Source organism: Amphiura filiformis, unplaced genomic scaffold, assembly GCF_039555335.1.
Source record: "Amphiura filiformis unplaced genomic scaffold, Afil_fr2py scaffold_52, whole genome shotgun sequence".
In the NCBI taxonomy this organism is placed as follows: domain Eukaryota; kingdom Metazoa; phylum Echinodermata; class Ophiuroidea; order Amphilepidida; family Amphiuridae; genus Amphiura; species Amphiura filiformis.
Window position 1 is genome coordinate 456749 of NW_027305516.1, and position 19430 is coordinate 476178.

Here is a 19430-nt window from a genome sequence, read left to right on the forward strand (position 1 = left end):
AAAGTTATGTGATCTCCGATGTGTAGCGTAGCATAAAAGTCAATTTTACGCGGTACAGACTTGATATGCCTAAAAATGGCAAAAGTGGCCAAGGTCAACTAAAATGCTTCTGAATATAGAAATATGACCCCTTAAAATGTTGTCCAACGATGTTTTAATATAACAAAAATAAATTCAGACGTTTCTAATACCTTTGGGTGTATTCCTAATACATTTGTGTGCATTTTTAATACATTTTGGTTTATTTCTAATACATTTGGGTGTACCCCTACTAAATTTACATTTGGATGTATTTCTAATACATTTGGATGTATTTCTAATACATTTGGGTGTATTTCTAATACATTTGGGTGTATTTCTAATACATTTGGGTGTATTTCTAATACATTTGGGTGTATTTCTAATACATTTGGGTGTATTTCTAATACATTTGGGTGTATTTCTAATACATTTGGGTGTATTTCTAGTACATTTGGGTGTATTCCTAATACATTTGGGTGTATTCCTAATATATCTGAGTGTATTTCTAATACATTTAGGTGTATTCCTAATATATTTGGGTGTATTTCTAATACATTTGGATATATTCCTAATACATTTTGGTGGATTCCTAATACATTTGGGTATATTCCTAATACATGTGGGTGTTTTCCTAATACATTTGGGTGTATTTCTAGTACATTTGGGTGTATCGATAAGAAAAAAAGAATGAAAGAAAGAAAGAAAGAAAGAATGAATGAATGAAAGAAAGAAAGAAAGAAAGAAAGAAAGAAAGAAAGAAAGAAAGAAAGAAAGAAAGAATTAAAGAAAGAAATAATTAAAGAATGAAAGAATAAAAGAAAGAAAGACATGCAAATGCAAATACATTTGGGTGTATCGATAAGGAAGGAAAGAAAGAAAGAAAGAAAGAAAGAAAGAAAGAAAGAAAGAAAGAAAGAATGAAAGAAAGAAAGAAAGAAAGAAAGAAAGTTAGAATGAATGAAAAAGAAAGAAAGAAAGAAAGAATTAAAGAAAAAATAATTAAAGAATGAAAGAATAAAAGAAAGAAAGACATGCAAATGGAGAAAATGGTGATCTACAAAATAGAGAAAAGGGCGTGAGCGAAAATTTTTAAAAGTTTGAATGCAGAAAATTTAGATTTTTCATTTTGAGAATAGAATGACTAAACATATGTCGATATAGTCACGAAATAAACATATTTTGCCAGATATTGATGGGATCAGTTCATTGAGACACATTTTTGTCACTATCGGCCCATTTTGTACTAGATAGCAAATAAGTACAGAAAACTGAAATGGGAGAAATGCATTGTGGGAAGTGTGATACATTCTCTACGTTGTCCCGTGCATTTACAACCTCGCATATTGAAAGTATAAAGTGCTATTCTATTTGAAATCCACCCCAGCAAAATTGCATCTCAACTCCAATTGTACTGATCAATCCATCTAAATTGTTTTTTGTTGTTGAAGGAATTGGTTAGATATGAAAAAGGTATCTTGATTGGAATTCCAAATTCTACTTCCGTGGGGTGGAGGGTATCACATGCAATAATATTGATGGGCAACAATGAGCAAATGTCACTTGAGTTTGTTTGCTAGTTTGATCAGCACAGGCGCATATGGCTTGATCATACCGAGGGGGGTTGTGGGGGTGGAGGGTATCACATGCAATAATATTGATGGGCAACAATGAGCAAATGTCACTTGAGTTTGTTTGCTAGTTTGATCAGCACAGGCGCATATGGCTTGATCATACCGAGGGGGTGTTGTGGGGTGGAGGGTATCACATGCAATAATATTGATGGACAACAATGAGCAAATGTTTGCCCGGTACGACACTCGTTGTCACTTGTCTGTATCTGGGCCGGCGCTCCCTTGATTATAGTTTAGAACTTGTTTGCTAGTTTGATCAGCACAGGCGCATATGGCTTGATCATACCGAGGGGGGGGGGGGGTGGGGGGGGTTGGTGTTGGTGGAGCAAATGTTTGCCCGGTACGGCACTCGTTGTCACTTGTCTGTATCTGGGCCGGCGCTCCCTTGATTATAGTTTAGAATTTGTTTGCTAGTTTGATCAGCACAGGCGCATATGGCTTGATCATACCGAGGGGGTGATGGGTGCAACAATGAGCAAATGTTTGCCCGGTACGACACTCGTTGTCATTTGTCTGTATCTGGGCCGGCGCTCCCTTGATTATAGTTTAGAATTTGTTTGCTAGTTTGATCAGCACAGGCGCATATGGCTTGATCATACCGAGGGGGGGGATAATAGAGTAATATATTTGTGTTTGTACTCAAAATAGGATAAATACTAACAAAACTGATGAACCTGGGGGATGAGGAGTCAGAGGGGTATTTCCCCTAGGGGAGTGAAAGTCAGTGGTGTGTTGCCCTCTAGGCCGTGTAAAATTAATATTTTGGTTCTCGTCCCCTCCCTCCTCAATTTCTGGGATTTTTCAGATTTTTTTTTTATTTAGATTTTTCAATTTTTTTAGACTTTGGAATGATTTATGAAATCTTCATACATACAAATAAGTTTATTAGAGATCAAGCATCACTTCCAAGTCTTTTTGTGGTACTCTAGGGGGTTTATCCCTCAGAATCTCACATTTGAAAAAAAAAAAAAAAACCCCCCCCCCCATTAATTCATCAAAATACTCTAAACAACAACCAAAACATTAATTTTATACGACCCTACCTGTGAGAGAAGGAGTCAGAGGCGTGTTACCACTGTTGAGCGGAATCAGCGGGGTGTTTACCCCCTGGTGGAAGGGGAGTCAGAGAAGTCTTTCCCCCTGGGGGAGGGGTGTCAGAGGGGTGTTGACAAAATTAATATAATTTATTTAAAAAGATCAAATATTAAAGGCTTTTAAGGGAAATTAAAATTACACGTCACTTTATGATTGATTGCAAATCATCCATAATATGTTTGTTAATTATCTCACTTGTAGCCAATGTAACACTATCTCCTGTAAATTAACCTGTTTACGTCAATGGCTGCAACTTAATCAGTTAATAGTCCTATTTTCCCCTAATCACGATTATATTATCAAATTAAAAAAACCCTTTTTACTTGTCTTATATACCAAGAACTCAATGATGTATATGCGTACATCGCTCTTTGGACATAAATTGTCATTTTTATCCATGCCGAGTATTATCAAATTAAAACTTTTTTACTACAGTCTTATACCAAGATCTCAATGATGCGTATGTGTGTACAATTTTTGCACATCGCTCTTTGGACATAATTATGAAGAGCTCTGTTTCAAAAGCCCTTACATCCACTTCTGACTGAAATTTAGTTATTGGCATGATATTATAGTGTGGGTAAAAATACACATTTTGGTGCTTGTTTGACCTTCATACCACCTTCCCTTCCGGAGAATATAGAATTGTTTTGTTTTAATTTTTTTAAAATAATTCCCGCCCTCCTCCTGTTTGAATCCAGGGGTTTCTTTGAAAAATGTTGCACGTGGATGTGCCACGCAGACTTTCGGATGCTGAGTTATATTATCTAGGCTAGCGTTTACGGATGATTGTCCTGGGAATAAGCTATGGGGTATCACCCCCTAGAATGTTGCTCTTTTTTATGCTAAAATATCATCCAATTCCAGAAATGTTAAGCAAAATCTGACTCAAAGTTCAAATCCTAGCCTCCTCCCCCTGTAAGTTGTGGCCTGTAGTACCAGAGTTCTGCATTCATATTGTCTCAAATTGAGAGATATTAATTAAGAGTGTCATCAGGCGTTTACGCGAGAACTTGGTTAGATATACTAGGAAATTGGTGATTAATGCCTTTTTATTTGCAAAATTTTCAGAGAATTATGTAAACATGTACCTGTCCAAATCCTGAAAATTGACGGTAGCATTTAAAGGAGTATTTTGTGATTCTAGCATTCTCTTTTTATGACATTTTTTTCAGTAGATATCCATGAAAAAAGTTCATTTCCAAAATTTCAATTGATTCTGAAGTTGTGTTTGCAAGTTATGCATGATTATGTGTATTACACTGCTCCATAGGCCAGATTCAAATTTTACGATATTTTTAAATATTAATTTGTAAGAAATTGCTTGTTAGCCAGAGCTTTCCTGTGGTATAAAAATCTCAACTTTTTTGAGAAATGTGGGGGATGAGGCTGTGGATCACGTAATGCCCCTTTAATGGAGCTCGTCCAGAAATATAGGCTACAGGGTATCATCCTTCCAGAAAATAGGCACTGGGTATGTTGTTTGTTTGTGCTAAAATACCATCCAATTCCTGAAATGTTTTGAGGGAAAAAAACAAGCAAGTTATGCATGATTATGTGTATTACACTGCTCCATAGGCCAGATTCAAATTTTACGATATTTTTAAATATTAATTTGTAAGAAATTGCTTGTTAGCCAGAGCTTTCCTGTGGTATAAAAATCTCAACTTTTTTGAGAAAAGTGGGGGATGAGGCTGTGGATCACGTAATGCCCCTTTAATGGAGCTCGTCCAGAAATATAGGCTACGGGGTATCATCCTTCCAGAAAATAGGCACTGGGTATGTTGTTTGTTTGTGCTAAAATACCATCCAATTCCTGAAATGTTTTGAGGGGAAAAAACCATGGCAGTCTCCCACCACAACCCCAAGTGACGCACCGTAAGGTACCGAGTTCTGCGCTGTCTGCTGACCGATATGGAACATATAATTCACGAAACAAGGAATATTATTTAAAAAAAAATGGGCTTGAAATTGATTTGTTTGTTTTGTTTTGATCCATCATAGATAGTAAACATACAGTGGCACATTTTTATTAGGGGGTGGGGGGTGGCCCCCAAATGTGTGAAGTTTCCGTGATTTTTTGGTTCTGACATATAAAAAGTTCAATTGAAAAAGAATTACTAATCATGATGAATATAATACGTTTTGATGAACCAAATTGCCCAAAATGTTTCCGGTTCAGCGGCTTATAATAATGTCTGACTGTCGAATTCAGAAAAATACTTTTATTGCCTTTGGTTACCAGATGTAAAAATCTGAAATTAATAACAATATGAAATGAATTGATAAATTCAAGAAGTCATCAATTTAGGATCGACCAATATTTCAACCAAGAATGAATTTGAGGATTTAACAAATTAACAATTTGCTTCCCTCTTGCAAGGATCGAAACTCATGCCACTAATTGTATTTGAATTTATCTGTTTGGATAAGCAGTCCCAACAGCTCATTTTTTATTTATAGGTAATAAGAAAATACTGCATACAAAGGTTCCAGAACTGAAAATGAGAAAACATTGCAATGAGGGTTACTATTATTTTTTTTTTAAATAGCAAAAAGTTGCAATATTTTTTGGATGTGAAAATCGCTTTTCACATCAAGTCACAAAATAAATTGCTTGATTTTCGTCCGGAGGATTTTCATTAAAGGATGGAGGTCTATTTTTGTTTTTATATGGTTTTTTTTGTGTTCGTTTTTTCTTCTTCAATGTAAATTTTACATTATTATAGTTTTCGGTCTTTCCAATAGTGCTCGAGGAGGCCCTTTTTTCTTTTTTTTAGTGAGATATGTGAGATTCAAAGAGATAAAACATTAAAGATTAGGAAGCGATCGTTGTTATCTGTGTTTACTTTCACTAAAGTCTCATATTTTTGGAAAAATCTATACAAAAATCAGGTTAATCCCAGAAATTGAAACGGAGGGACGAGAACCTAGACTTAATTTTTATATGGCCTTCGATATATTAAAGGTATGTGGTCTGATGTTTTGCTATGTTGATTTTTACATTACCCGCTCTGACAAAACCAGGAATAAGTCGCAATTTTAACATTTCATGATTTGAATACAAAATTTAAGCGCTAGATAATAAACTTTAAAATGATAGCAAAATAAATAGCATCAATACTTTTCAAGATGGATAATTTTGCAAAATGATACCTTGATATTTTTCCAAATTGCTATTCTGAGTATGGGCCAATTAGTTTCCTGCCTTACATAGGCTTGAATAGGGATTTTGATAGTTCAACTGTTATTTATTGATTAAATAAACCTCTGTTTAATAAATACTTTCAAGGATCTGAAAGTCCACTTAGTCCTACAGTCAAAATACCATGAAACAATTGTTCCAAAATTTCATTTTTTATGGGAATGTCATCTTTAAAGGCCCATAACTCAAAAACATGTCTGACGACTTGTTCCGGGTTTTGTTGGAGCTGGTCACATATAATACTATTAAAATATTACGCGGTGCGTATAATGCGTCCCAGTCATGGGTGCTCATGGTTCGTAAAAAAATTATTTGCAAAATGACTTCAAGTGACCACTTATGGTGAGGTATCACCCCAGTATTTAGTATAATACTGTTCGGTGGAGCACTGTAATCCATGTTTCTCCCCGCCAAACGATCAAGTTGGGAAAGGGGACTTTAACATGAGCTCCGATGTAGCTCCTCGATGTATGTCGGGGTCTGTGTGGTGGTGCCTTACTTTTACTTCCGAGGACATACACATGATAACATATCACACAACGAGGACCTTATAAAAAATAAAAAATAAAATAAATTTCGGATTTATATAGCGCCTTTTTCCAGCTAGATCTTGAAGGATTCAAAGCGCTGTAATTTCGCTGCCATGGTGAATCATCACAATCAGATCGCATCATCTAGGCCAGTTGCAGCCAAACCTCAGGCGCAGACCTATCCGCACTTAGATTGTAACATCCACCAATTATCTGTGCAGCTCCCCAAATTCCATTGGGTGAAGGAAGTTTTGATAACCAAACAACTAATCACAGATTTTTTTGAAAGCAGGAGGAAACCGGAGATCCCGGAGAAAACCCGCGAGAGCGAGCATGGAATCGTGATAAATCAAGTGCACATGAGTCCTTGGGCCGCCCCGGGGCTTGAACCCGGGACTTCAGGGCAAAGCGAGGGAACTACCGCTGCGTTAACTCGCCCTCCCCGCCTTATGCACACCGAGGACCTAAACACGCGTCCTTGAAGTGCAAATGATCAATTACTATGCGCCGAGGGGCAGGGTCACAGCTACTGTGCTCACATTGTCGGACATACGCCCGTTTGAACTTGGTCGGCGCAAGTTGCTAGGAGTAGCGGTAGGTGCTGCCAGGAGTAGTGACAGTGTGAACGATGGTCAACGTAAGTTCCGCCAGGCGTCCGACGATGTATCTCCCGCCAGGCGTAAGTACGCCTGGCACCCGGTGTAAGTTTGACCTTTTGTGGGTCGGAACTTAAGGAATTACATATCGCGTGTTTGATGTTTACTCCGACCAGAAGTGAATGCCGGGTGTAACTCAAAATGTGAACACGACTTTATATATGTGATCGAAATGCGGTACTTATATGTTAACCCCAACAAGTCTTCGTTGGGTCCATCTATCCAACTATTACAACGCTCTCAACGCTGCTATATTTCTTCTGTTGTTCCTAGGAAGTCTTCCAAACGTTTAATCTCAAATACAGTGTCCAAAATCATTTTCACCCAGATTAACTCTAGAACTACTGAGCCATTTTTGTAACACCCCTCCCCCTAATTTTCAATTATACCGTTATATTTGGTAGTAACGTATTATATGGGTCTCCTCTATAAAAGGATAAAAAAATCTTAGGAGGTTGTAAAACCCCACGCCCAACGGCCCCCACCCCTTCGTAGTTCCAGGGTAAAATACCAAGAGTGTTGCCTTTTTTTATATATCTGGAAGTGCCAAAGTAAAAGACTCGGAATAATGGCTAACTTGTCAAGGTCCTCGGTAATGATAGTAATGCAGGGGTGTGGTGTGGGTGTGTGTGTGTGTGTGGGGGGGGGGGGCAGGTGTGGGGAGGTGGCAGAAAATTTGAATCTTTTGCCAATAATATTAACCATTGCTTCTCTCATCAATTTCCCCACAGCGGCTCCGATAGATTTGAATGGGACTTTTGTACGCAATGACCCTATGTACATTCACGCGTGTGAGGTCGAAGGTCATATGATGAGTTTGTTTCTAAAATGGATTAAATCCACTTTGTATAGTAAACCAACGTTCTTTAAAATAAGGATGTTGCGCTTCTTGCTTCTTCTTGCGCTATAAACCGGTTTGGTTTAATTTTTTGTATTTTCACTTTATTTCTTTATTTTCGAACACAAGTGGATTAAAATCCCTTTTAGAAACAAACAGATTTTACCAATTTTTGGAAACAATTATACCAGAAATTGCCATTTAAAAAAAAGTGTACCTAAAAGACAATGTCAAACTACACTGATCACATAAAACAGCATTCAAATACCGTTTAAACTTGTTTAATTAAAAATGTCTTCTTATTTTGTGAGAAAACTCTCAATTTTGACAATTTTGCACATTTGTTTGAAAAACGATAATCCCACTGATTTTACGTCTTCCTGTGTTGATTTGATTAAGGACACCCAGGCCTTAACCATTAGGGGTAGGGGGGGGGGGTCAGAGTTTGAAGAAAAACAAACAGTATGGGCGGAAATTGAAAAAGTGGACCTTTTTTTTTCTTCAAAATTTGGACCTCTTTTTTGACTGAAAAGGCACTGGTTACGAGCCTGCCCACACCATCTGAAGGAAACAGCTAAAACTGAATTTATACTAGCTGAGCGATGAGGGATTGGTATTTGACCAATCAGGTAGCATGCTCTTCCTAAAGCAACAACAAGCGCTCTACCTTATTGGCTACAAGCCAATCGCTATCGCTCGGCAATGTAGTATGAATTCAGCTTAGGCCTAAAGTACTGGAGTTATAAGAATATAATTATGACCTTTCTTTAGATCATCTGTAATCTGCCATTGTAAATAAAATAACTTTTCTTATTATGAAGAATGTAGGTGAAATGGAAATATGAAGGACAAATATTATGCGGATGGTGAGCGCGCCCCCTCTGCCAGGTATATAACTATTACACTTTGAATTTTCCGTTGGTGAAAACAAATTTGTCGATAGCTGGCGACATTGCGTCTTTAATAATAATGACAATGTGTTAGGGCACATTAATACGCCGTAGAAGTGACGTCACAATCGGATTAACTACCATAGCAATAGATGAATACAATTTTTGAATATACCACCCTGCACTACAAGCAAATTGCACTAATCACCTGTGTATGTCAGCAAACTTAGATTGAATACAATACCGCTCTTTTCAAAGATACTTATCTTACAGGTGCGAGTGGTCAGCCTTTTTTTGACATCTATGGCTCAATGCATCGGTACCGCGTGAACGTTGTAGTGCAGTGCGGTATAGTCAATATTGTATTCATCTATTACTATGGTAGTTAATCCGATTAACTACGTCACTTCTACGGCGTATACTGACATGTATATTGGAAGCCTTCGTGAAGAATTGCCAATAGCTGGCGACATTGTGTCTTTAATAATAATGACATTTACTGTGTTAGGGTACATAAAATACAATGTAGATATTGAAGCTTTGGTGAAGAATTGGCTAAAAAGCCAATCGCTATCGCTCGGCAATGTAGAATGAATTCAGCTTAAGGCCTAGACTACTGGAGTTATAAGAATATAATTATGAGCTTTCTTTAGATGACAATTACTGTGTTAGGGCACATAAAATACAATGTAGATATTGAAGCTTTGGTGAAGAATTGGCTAAAAAGCCAATCGCTATCGCTCGGCAATGTAGAATGAATTCAGCTTAAGGCCTAGACTTTTGGAGTTATAAGAATATAATTATGAGCTTTCTTTAGATGACAATTACTGTGTTAGGGCACATAAAATACAATGTAGATATTGAAGCTTTGGTAAAGAATTGGCTAAAAAGGCCCCACGACAGGGTATTAATTCCGATTTCGGAGTCCGATATTGGAGTTATCGGAATTGCAATATTTATTTGTACTTATTCCGAGTTATCGATATTATTTGGAACAATCCGCAGTTAGTTGAAATTAGTCGGAACAATTTGGAGTTATCAAAATTAATCGGAACAATCCGGAGTTATCGAAATTAGTGGGAACAATCCGGAGTTACCGAATTAGTCGGAACAATCCGGAGTTACGAAATTAGTCGGAACAATCCGGAGTTACCAGAATTAGTCGGAACAATCCGGAGTTATCAGAATATGTCGGAACAATCCGTAGTTATCGGAATTAGTCGGAATAATCCGGAATTAGTCGGATTAATTTGGAGTTATCGAACAATCCGGACTTAATGGAGTTAGTCGGAACAATGCGGAGTTAGAGGAATTAGTTGGAACAATCCGGAGTTATCAGAATTAGTCGGAACAAGATAGAGTTATCGGAATAGTTTGGAACAATTTGGATTGAACTGTAGAAATTAGCCAAAACAATATGTATGCCTAGTTGGCATGAAAATTTCCAACATAAAATCTTTCCTTAAAAAGGCAATTCGATCTCATTATTATGTTATCTATAGGCCTATTACAAGCTAGTTGCTATATGTAGTGAACAGGATTCCAGGGTCTGTGCTGAGGCATATATGGCTGACCTAATGGTGAAACTCCCAATGGGGGTAGACGTGTGCCTCAGAACAGTAGTAGAGACTTCAGCTTCATGATCTACATTTTAAACCACACAGAGCACCGACCCTTTTTTGAGCTTTGGGGTTTTAGTTTGTGCTGGTTGAGGCTAAGCTTTGGCATAACAGGATCTTCACTTCAGACTTCAGTGTAGATAAGGCCTCAAATAATAAAAGCCTAGGGTTCATGTGGTCTCATACTCAGATTTGCAACTGACTAGGCCCCACTGTATCACAAACGCTACAGTGTAACAGCTTCTTACCATGCAGCTCCATGCTTATTGCTTCTCCATTATCCATTTTAAATAAAATTATTCTTCTTTCCCCTTTATAACTCATAGTTTACACAATAATCAATGATTAGATAGCTTATGGACTTTTAAAAACACTATTAAAGACTGTTAATATAATAACTAGTGCACCTTTAATGGCAGTGTACACACACATTCCATTATCATGTTACCATGTTAACCTCTGGCCCCTAGCTCGCCCTATTTGATCTTTTGTAGTTAAAAGTGGGAAATTTGAACTGGCTGTGTACTTGCTAGTATTTACATGTTAGCCATACTACACAGTATAAACATTATTTACACATGCACTGTAAAATTATTTTACAGTGCATACTAAAATTTATAATAAATTATCTGATGAAGTAAATACAAAATCCTGGTACAAAATCTATATAAAGAACATGGTATGGTGGTTATAATTATTTGATTTTGAAATACCCTGCTTCTGGCTTTGCTTAAAAATATATGTTTAGAGCCCAAAAAACAAGTTTATACTGTTTGACATGCAAAAGTAGTATAGTGATGAAATTCCTATTAAGTGTTGTTGTTGTTCCTGATTTTCCTGTCATTGTTTTTGGACATGCTATATATAGTATACAGCTATGACAATGGTGACATTTACGCATAGTTAATTTGTTCGCAGATGGATTGTACCATGGAAGAAAGACACCCAAAGACATTTAAAAAAAAAAAAAACTGCCAAAAAGTGGCCCAATTAACTTGTTTTCTGGATTTAAAGTTAATTGAGAATATAGTGTTTGAGTCTGAACTAGTAAAGAAATCAAGGAAAATTTTTCTGATTCCACTGTATATAACATTGTTGTCTTGATCTCTTTTATTTTTTTGGTTAAAAGTTGGTTAAAAAGCGAAATTGAAATTGTAGGCCTTTTATATGCATGGGGATTGCAGGGAGGTATAAGGATAATTTACTGGGTTGGCAATTTAATCTATTTTTGCCCTCAAATTAGGGAAAATAATTTACTGGGTGGGCAGCAATAATTAATGGCATCCAGGGTCCTATTTCATAAAGCTTCTATTTAAGATTAATCTTAAGTATTATTTAAGAAGGATTCCTAGGCAATTCATCTTAAGTCAAGACATATAATTCATCTTAGGATAAGATTAATCTTATCTCAATTCCTCTTAAATAGTTTAACAGTATACCATGTATTTCTTGAAGAAGCTAATTTGCATATTCATGAGTTTGGTCATCCCTGGTCATCCAGAGAAGAAAACCAAGATGGCCGCTTTTTCAATGTCACACAAAAGTGAAAATGGTGAGTAAATTGCCTCAAATCATGGCTTATATGTATGAATTGAGGATTTTTCTTCATTTTTCTGTAAGTAAATGACATTATTTTACCTAGGTGCTTTTGTCTGCTCATAAAAATGTCAGTAAAGATGAAATTTTAAGGCATTAAAATCGCGTCAGTGGAGGCACAAGAAACCCTATGTAAATGTATAGGGATGCATGCAAGCTTAATGGAATTGTCTTTTTAGTGTTTTCACAGCAGAGTATTTTATTGAATAAGCCTATATTTTTGCCTAAACAGTTTACCGTTCTCACCAAAATGTTAGGGACTGTGAAGTTTTTAAGCAATTAATTGCGAGAGTAAAATATAGCCTTTTTATAGGCATGCCGACTGGCCCTGGCCAATGCTGGCTGTACTCTTGAACTGACAATGCCAATGAGTGCCATGTCCATGAATATTGTTCCACCGATCAGACCGATAGCTTTCACACGTACAGCAAGAACTGTCTGCTAGCCGTTTCTTTTCAAGTTGTGCTCGTATTGATGTTTCAGGCTTTGCCGTTTGAGCTGTTTCGCGTTTGAGGAGAGAACGATAGCTCCTCATCACTCCCCTCAAATAAAGCTGAAATTTGAGCTTTTAATCGCTCTCCTTGAGTGCTACAGGAGAGCGAGTTATGTAAGCTATCCACCAGTGGATCTTCTGCGACCCCTATGTAGAACTTCCGATAACTGCGCACGATGGACGCAAGGAATCCACATGCGCTGAAACAACACTCCATGTATAGGCGCCAGGGTAATTCTGCGCACGATCGCAGGGAATCCACTCACAGATTTTCGGGGCACATGCACAGAAACTCCCCTCTGTATATAGGCGCCGGTGGACTAATTCTGCCCACGGTCGCAGGGAATCCACTGACGGATTTTTGGCGCACGTGCGCCGAAACTCCTCTCCATATAGCGCCGGTGGAGTGTTTCTGCGCACGGTCGCAGGGAATCCACCGACTGATTTTCGTCGCATGATGTGACTCTCTTGAATTACTACTCTTTCTAGGGTATATTTTCTATTTGGGCCTATTGTGTTTACATCGTGAGCCGAAAATCCGTCAGTGGATTCCCTGCGACCATGCGCAGAAATACTCCACCAGCACTAATATGCACAAATGGAAAAAAATGCAGATATTCAGTGTACCGTGCATACGTTAGCCGTACGTGCGCCGAAAGTAATATTGTAATTCTAGGGTAGGCCTGTATAAATTATTTGTCTCAGATTATATCGTGCGCCGAAAATCCGTCAGAGGATTCCCTGCGACTGTGCGCAGAAATATACTCCACCGGGCCCGGCGCTATTTACGGAGGGGAGTTTCTGCGCATGTGCGCCAAAAATCCATCATTGGATTCCCTGCGACCATGCGCAGAAATACTCCACCTGCACTATATAACGGAGTGGAGATTCTGCGCACAAAATCCGTTAGTGGATATCCTGCGATCAGCGCAGAAATACTCCACCGGCGCCTATATATGGAGGGTTGTGTCTCGCATTACGCGCCGAAAATCCAACTGTGGATTCCCTGCGTCTATCGTGCGCAGTTAATCCACTATCGGAAGTTCTGCGTAGGGGTCGCAGAAGATCCACTGGTGGATAGCTTACATAACTCGCTCTCCTGAGAGAGCGATTAAAAGCTCAAATTTCAAATGGCAAAGCCTGATGTTTTGTACCCTAGTTTGTACCCATAGTAATTTCTATGTGAACTTAGTTTGTTTGCGAAGCATGGATGTCTATAGCGTATCGTGCGTCACGTATTAAGACACTCATGCATTTGTGTGCGCCTAGCAATGTGTTAATTCCTTTTGACATGGCGTGCATAAACTGCGTAATTTACTGCATAGCTTTGCAGCATTTGTGACCGAAACACAGATACGGTAGCTTTGCATTTGAGGCTAGAGTCTGAAGCTGTCAAATTCTAGTAGAAATCAATGAAGCATGATACATTGGAAGTTTGGAAGTAAACACAGCCAATTATAGTAATGTACCGGTACCGGTAAAACTTTGGTGATGGTCTTTATGAACGTAAGACTCATCAAACTATCGTGTGCAAATTTGAAGTTTTAACATTTTTTCCCTGATGTGGCAGTGAAGTCAACGTGTTGTATATTTTATTTGTGCATCAATGCGCTAACCACATGCGCATGTACGTCAGTGTTTCAAGTGAACGCTAGTGATTTGAAGCTGCGCTCAATGAAATGCACACTGACGTCACTGCCACATCAGGGTGAAAAAGGGTATAGATAGAGTTTTGAGGTTAAACTGGTGAAATATGGTGCAAAAATGGAATAAATTTGCACATAGCCCTCAAAAAATTGCACTTTTAGGGCTAAAATGACCAAATATGAGGTTAATTTGGTCAGAAACCCACATCCAGGTGTCAACATTGCGGGGATGATTGTATGTAAATTGGGTGAAACCAGTGGGCAACTTTTGAAGCTGTCCCTTATAAAGTTTGATTTCTTTTACTAATCAAATGCTTGGTTTGTTTTGGTTCACAGTTGATGCAGGTTATCAATGTGTCAAATGGATTTTGGTTTGATTTCTATGAAGAGTCTGTGAAGACACAGTGGATCTGTCAATGGTAAGTGCATGTAGAGTTGTGAATGCCAAACAGCAAACCCTAGCACAAAACAGCAGAAAAATCAGGACTTTATATGTACCGTACACAGGGCCGTCGCTAGAGGGTAGTAGATGGGGGGAGGGGTGTGACACCCCCCAATACCCAATTTTGTCGGCAAAATTTGACTGCCGTCGGCAAAACCATGTGACTGTCGGCAAATGTAGTCAAAGGTATCTGTGATTGTCGGCAAATTGTTAGAGGCATGTAACAGATTAATGTGTTACGAAAGTGTGTTGTAATGTAATAGACATACTGTGAATGGTATACATGTAGTACTTACTAGTTTAAAAAAAATTGTGCAATTTTTTTTGACTCCAACCAAACCCCCCCCCCACACTTTTTAGATTTCTGAGCGGCGTCCTGGCTGAAAAAAATTTGGGTCAACAAATTACAAAAAATTTCCGTCGGCAAACCATACTGTACACCCCCCGAATCATATTGGTCTAGCGACGCCCCTGACCGTACATGTAATTAATGGTGAAATCAAAAATGAAGAATGTTTGAAAATTGGGATAAAATTCTAAGGGAGGTTGGCTGTGTGTTATATAGATCCACAGAAAAAAAACTTTCTTCTTGTAAGTTTTATTTTAATTTACTATTGAAATTCAAATTGTGATCTTTTAAACATAAGGCGAGTCTATCCTAATGGTTGGGGCACTTGCCTTTGGTGCATGAGAGGTCCCGGGTTCAAGCCCAGGTGGTGGAAATTTGCCGCGATATTGAACTAGGGATAAACAATCTGAAATTAATTGGCAACATCTGTACAAATGTAGATTAAAAGAGACTTCAGTACAAAATACAAATGTAATGTGTGTGTGTGATCATGATGTACCTTCTAAAGTTGGTCAGTTTCATTCAGTAAATTCATCACTTTACATTTGTGTTGGCAGATTTCATCCAGGTATGTAAGATTGCATAATAGCTGAACAGGGTTGTAGCTAGACCAAGTTGAGTGCCAGCTAATTTTAGCTGAAACTTATTTACATGTCAAAATGTCGTCTATTCAATTCATACTTGTTAATACGTTCTTATTTTTTTTGTATGTTTTACAGGGGAATGCTTTGAAAATCGACCTTATGGCTACCGTAGTTTCAGGAAAAACAACACAATTTGTGACTCAAGAGACTGAGCATATTCTTGATGATTATGCAATCTACATTTTTATTACAAATTTCTTTAAAGACACTATAAATTGGTGTTGATGTTATGCACCATCACTCAGCAAAAATCAGTAAGGATCAGACAAAATGAATTATCTCTAATTGGAAGTAAATGGCATTTTATCTGACTATCTTTAAGATGGACTAATAACTTACAAATGTTATATTACCGGTATTGAAAAAATTGTAATGTATGAATGCATCTTCAGGTAAGTGCAATAATAACAGTGGCGTGAGACAGTGGGGTAGGGGGCCAGGGGCGGTGCCCCCGCTCTTCGTGGCCGTCAGGTACATGTAAGGCCGTCGGTACATGGAAGGTGTTGGTGAAAAAAAATTGGGTTAACAATAATAGACTAAATTTTACTCACGGTGACAGAAAATAGGGAGAATTGTAAAAAAATGATGAAAAATTGTGAATTAAATTGAATTATAGAAAAAAAATTATTTTGTGTTTTCATGTCTCCATTTTGGTACCTGTGGTCCTATAAGTAGCCACAAAACCCAATTGCAAGAGGCAAGAGTTAAATTTAAACAAATTAAGCTGTTGTTTAACTTGTTGAAGTAAAATATTTTGCAGACCTGGAAATTTTCAATAAATATCATTGCTAATTACTGTTTGGTTAAAACCAAAATGATGTCAAATACTAAGGCTGTGATTTTCGGGTAGTTTTGTGCCCGGTTCCCTATGTAATTTACGGCAGGTACCGGGGTACCCAGGAGACCATTTAAAGAAAATAAGTGCAAATTTTGCACTCCCTTTGACATGGTCCCTGGTGATACCTAATACTTGTATCCAGGTACCCGACGTAAATTAGGGAACCCTGGCACAAAATTACCCAAAAATCACAGCCTTAGTATTTTAAAACATGATTTTCGCCTGGAACCCAAATGTCAATTTTAACATAATTGTTTTGCTGTAAATCTTTGACGCAAGTGTATTTTTGCGATGTGGTCAAGGTGCATACAATGACACCGTATTAATGATAATTCCACCATGTATGTATCGTAGGCCTAGGCCTACAAATTGTGAGTTCCACCTGTCCTTGTCCCCTGTCAACATCATGAAAGTACAAAGGTTTTATACAGCAATTTACATTCATGTGGTCTTGAAACAACTCGGCGGAATATTATCCTTGTATGAGGACTCGAGTCCAGACAAGAGTCCCATTTTTTAAGGACTATCTACCATCAGGTGAAAGAATTGAAGATACATGCCTGGGTCTCAGCATGTATACTTTTATTCGGCACATTGCATGCCGGTGAAAACAAGCACTACGTAATTGTACACAAATTGTGCAATAAGACATGAGCACATATGTGCACTGGAATTATGCTTGATCATCAATGCAACACTTTGCTTCGCCAACAAAGACCTTTCGCATTGCCCCGATTTGGCGCAGTTTGTGGCGTAAACATGAAATTGGGTGAATGGCTACAGTTTTTGGCAGAGAAGAACGGCAGTTGTAACATTTTGAGAGCGTGTTTAGCGTAAAGTCGTAAACCCACAAGTGGGGTTCTGATTCTTCTGGGGTGAACCAAATCAATCAAATTAATCAGTGACAAGGTCATCTCTGAATTTGACAGGTGCTAATGCAATAACATTAAAACATAAATTAGCACCTGTCAAATTCAGAGATAACCTTGTCACTGATTTTAATCAAATTAAAATTTGATAACATGGCAGATTTGGTTCACCCCAGAACTGCTCTGGTGGGGCTTCCTCTTAAAGGTTATCATAACAATCAAAATGTGAAGCAGGTTTGTAGTGAACGTTTGTTTATGCAATAAATAAAATGATTTCCAAAATGTACTTATGATTTGAAGTAGCATTATGTTTTGTGTGTTTTAGTGTTTTTGATAACATACAGGGTGTATCAAAATGATTGGTACCGAAGACTTCTCGTTTTTGCCGAATTTTTTTACTATTTTTTGTGCCAGTTTGAGGTTAATTGTTTAAATATTTGTAATTATAGTAGTTTTATCTTCTCTAAAAATTTTAGATCATAAAGATAGCTCATTCTATTCAGAAGTTACATGATTCTAAAGGAAAGTAGGTGTTTTTACACTTTTCATCGTAACGCTGGATCAGTAGCGCACCATTTTCAAAGCTCTATTTTACTGCAAATACCTTGTGAGGATGATATGTTGAAAATCATGGAAATGTTTAATATTTTCCTTCATTCATAATATATATTGATGTAATAAACAATATTTATGGCTTGAGAGTAATATTATTGACTTGAATAATTTAGGTGGGGTGAAAGAAGAGTATGTATGCAATAAATGGTTCAAGCAGTGAACCTATTCATCTTGTGTTGTGTAAGTAAAACCATGATTACGTCGATCTTCGCTTAAATGACAATAGCTCCCAGATGCATCAACCTATCAACTTCAGATTAATAGATCAATAAGTTAATATATGCCCCTTTCTATTTATATTACAAAAACTATATTAATTAGCAATTTTATATTTTTGATATATTTTTGAAAATGTCACATAGCCCGGTACCAATCATTTTGATACACCCTGTACACTCTATTGGTATAAAAACTGCTTAGGGTTATAGGCCAATCAAATTAACAAAATCACCCATCTCTAATTGCAACAGAATCCATTTTGCATGCATCCATCTCCCTAAAAGCTAACACAAAAGCATATCAAAAGTCCCCCAAAAAAGTAGTGGAACAGTGCCTAATTTGCATTAATCCAAAATAGCCGCTTCGGCGCTTATGCAGGGGGTGAAATTTCAAATTTGGTCAAATCTTGCTAAAAACCACACCAATGTATTCCTCTCGTCATAAGGATTCAGAAATAGTATAGTTGACCTATCTCAGATGTACATTTCTTGAGTTTAAGGGGAAAAGGATAAATGTCTAAATTTGGACTCTACAGAGGAAAAAATGAAATATTCTCCGATTTTGAAAAAAAATGGTCTCGTATTGTTCCGCTTGCAAAAGCATTTAATAAAAAGAATTGTTTGCCATATCTCAAGTGATTTGTTACCCTGGTAACATGGCAAAGAAGATCAAATTCCATTAACCTTGACCTATTTTATGATGTTAAAACAAAACATCCAAAACAATGCAACTTTTCTCATTTTGATTTATTTTTTGCCAAAGGAACAACTTGAGACCAGTTGGATTAAAATTGGAGCATATTTCCATTGTAAACGACTGTGGACCCAAAATTTGACCTTTGACCTATTTGCCTATAACGCAAGAACTCCATGTCAGAGACTGGACAAAACATACTTTTTCTGTATCCTTATGATGAGAGCAAAATATTGGTATGGTTTCTAACAAGATTTGACCAACTTTGAAATTTCTCCCCTGCATAAGTGGATTTTGGATTTATGCAAATTAGGCACTGTTCCACTACTTGGACTTTTGATATTTTCTTTAATAGGCCTATACTTTTCTGAAATGAATGGCGATTAAATGGTTTATGTTGCAGTTAGTGCTGGGTTAAACCCTGATTTTCCTTAATTTGATTGGCCTATTAAAAAAGCCATCCCACTTTTGGGTTCAAGTTCCTCTATGTGAATTATGTTCTGTCTCATCATCAAAGTGAAGTATGTCAGTTCCTCCGTTA

The 19430-nt window shown here is 37.4% G+C and overlaps 1 long non-coding RNA gene across 1 annotated transcript; it reads left to right on the forward strand.

Moving 5' to 3' along the window:
• Nucleotides 1-11791: 11791 nt before the first annotated feature.
• On the forward strand, nt 11792-16036 carry LOC140144393 (uncharacterized). The gene is made up of 3 exons (XR_011857880.1): nt 11792-12037; nt 14557-14639; nt 15731-16036. It is a non-coding gene; the product is annotated as an uncharacterized lncRNA (long non-coding RNA).
• Nucleotides 16037-19430: the final 3394 nt, after the last annotated feature.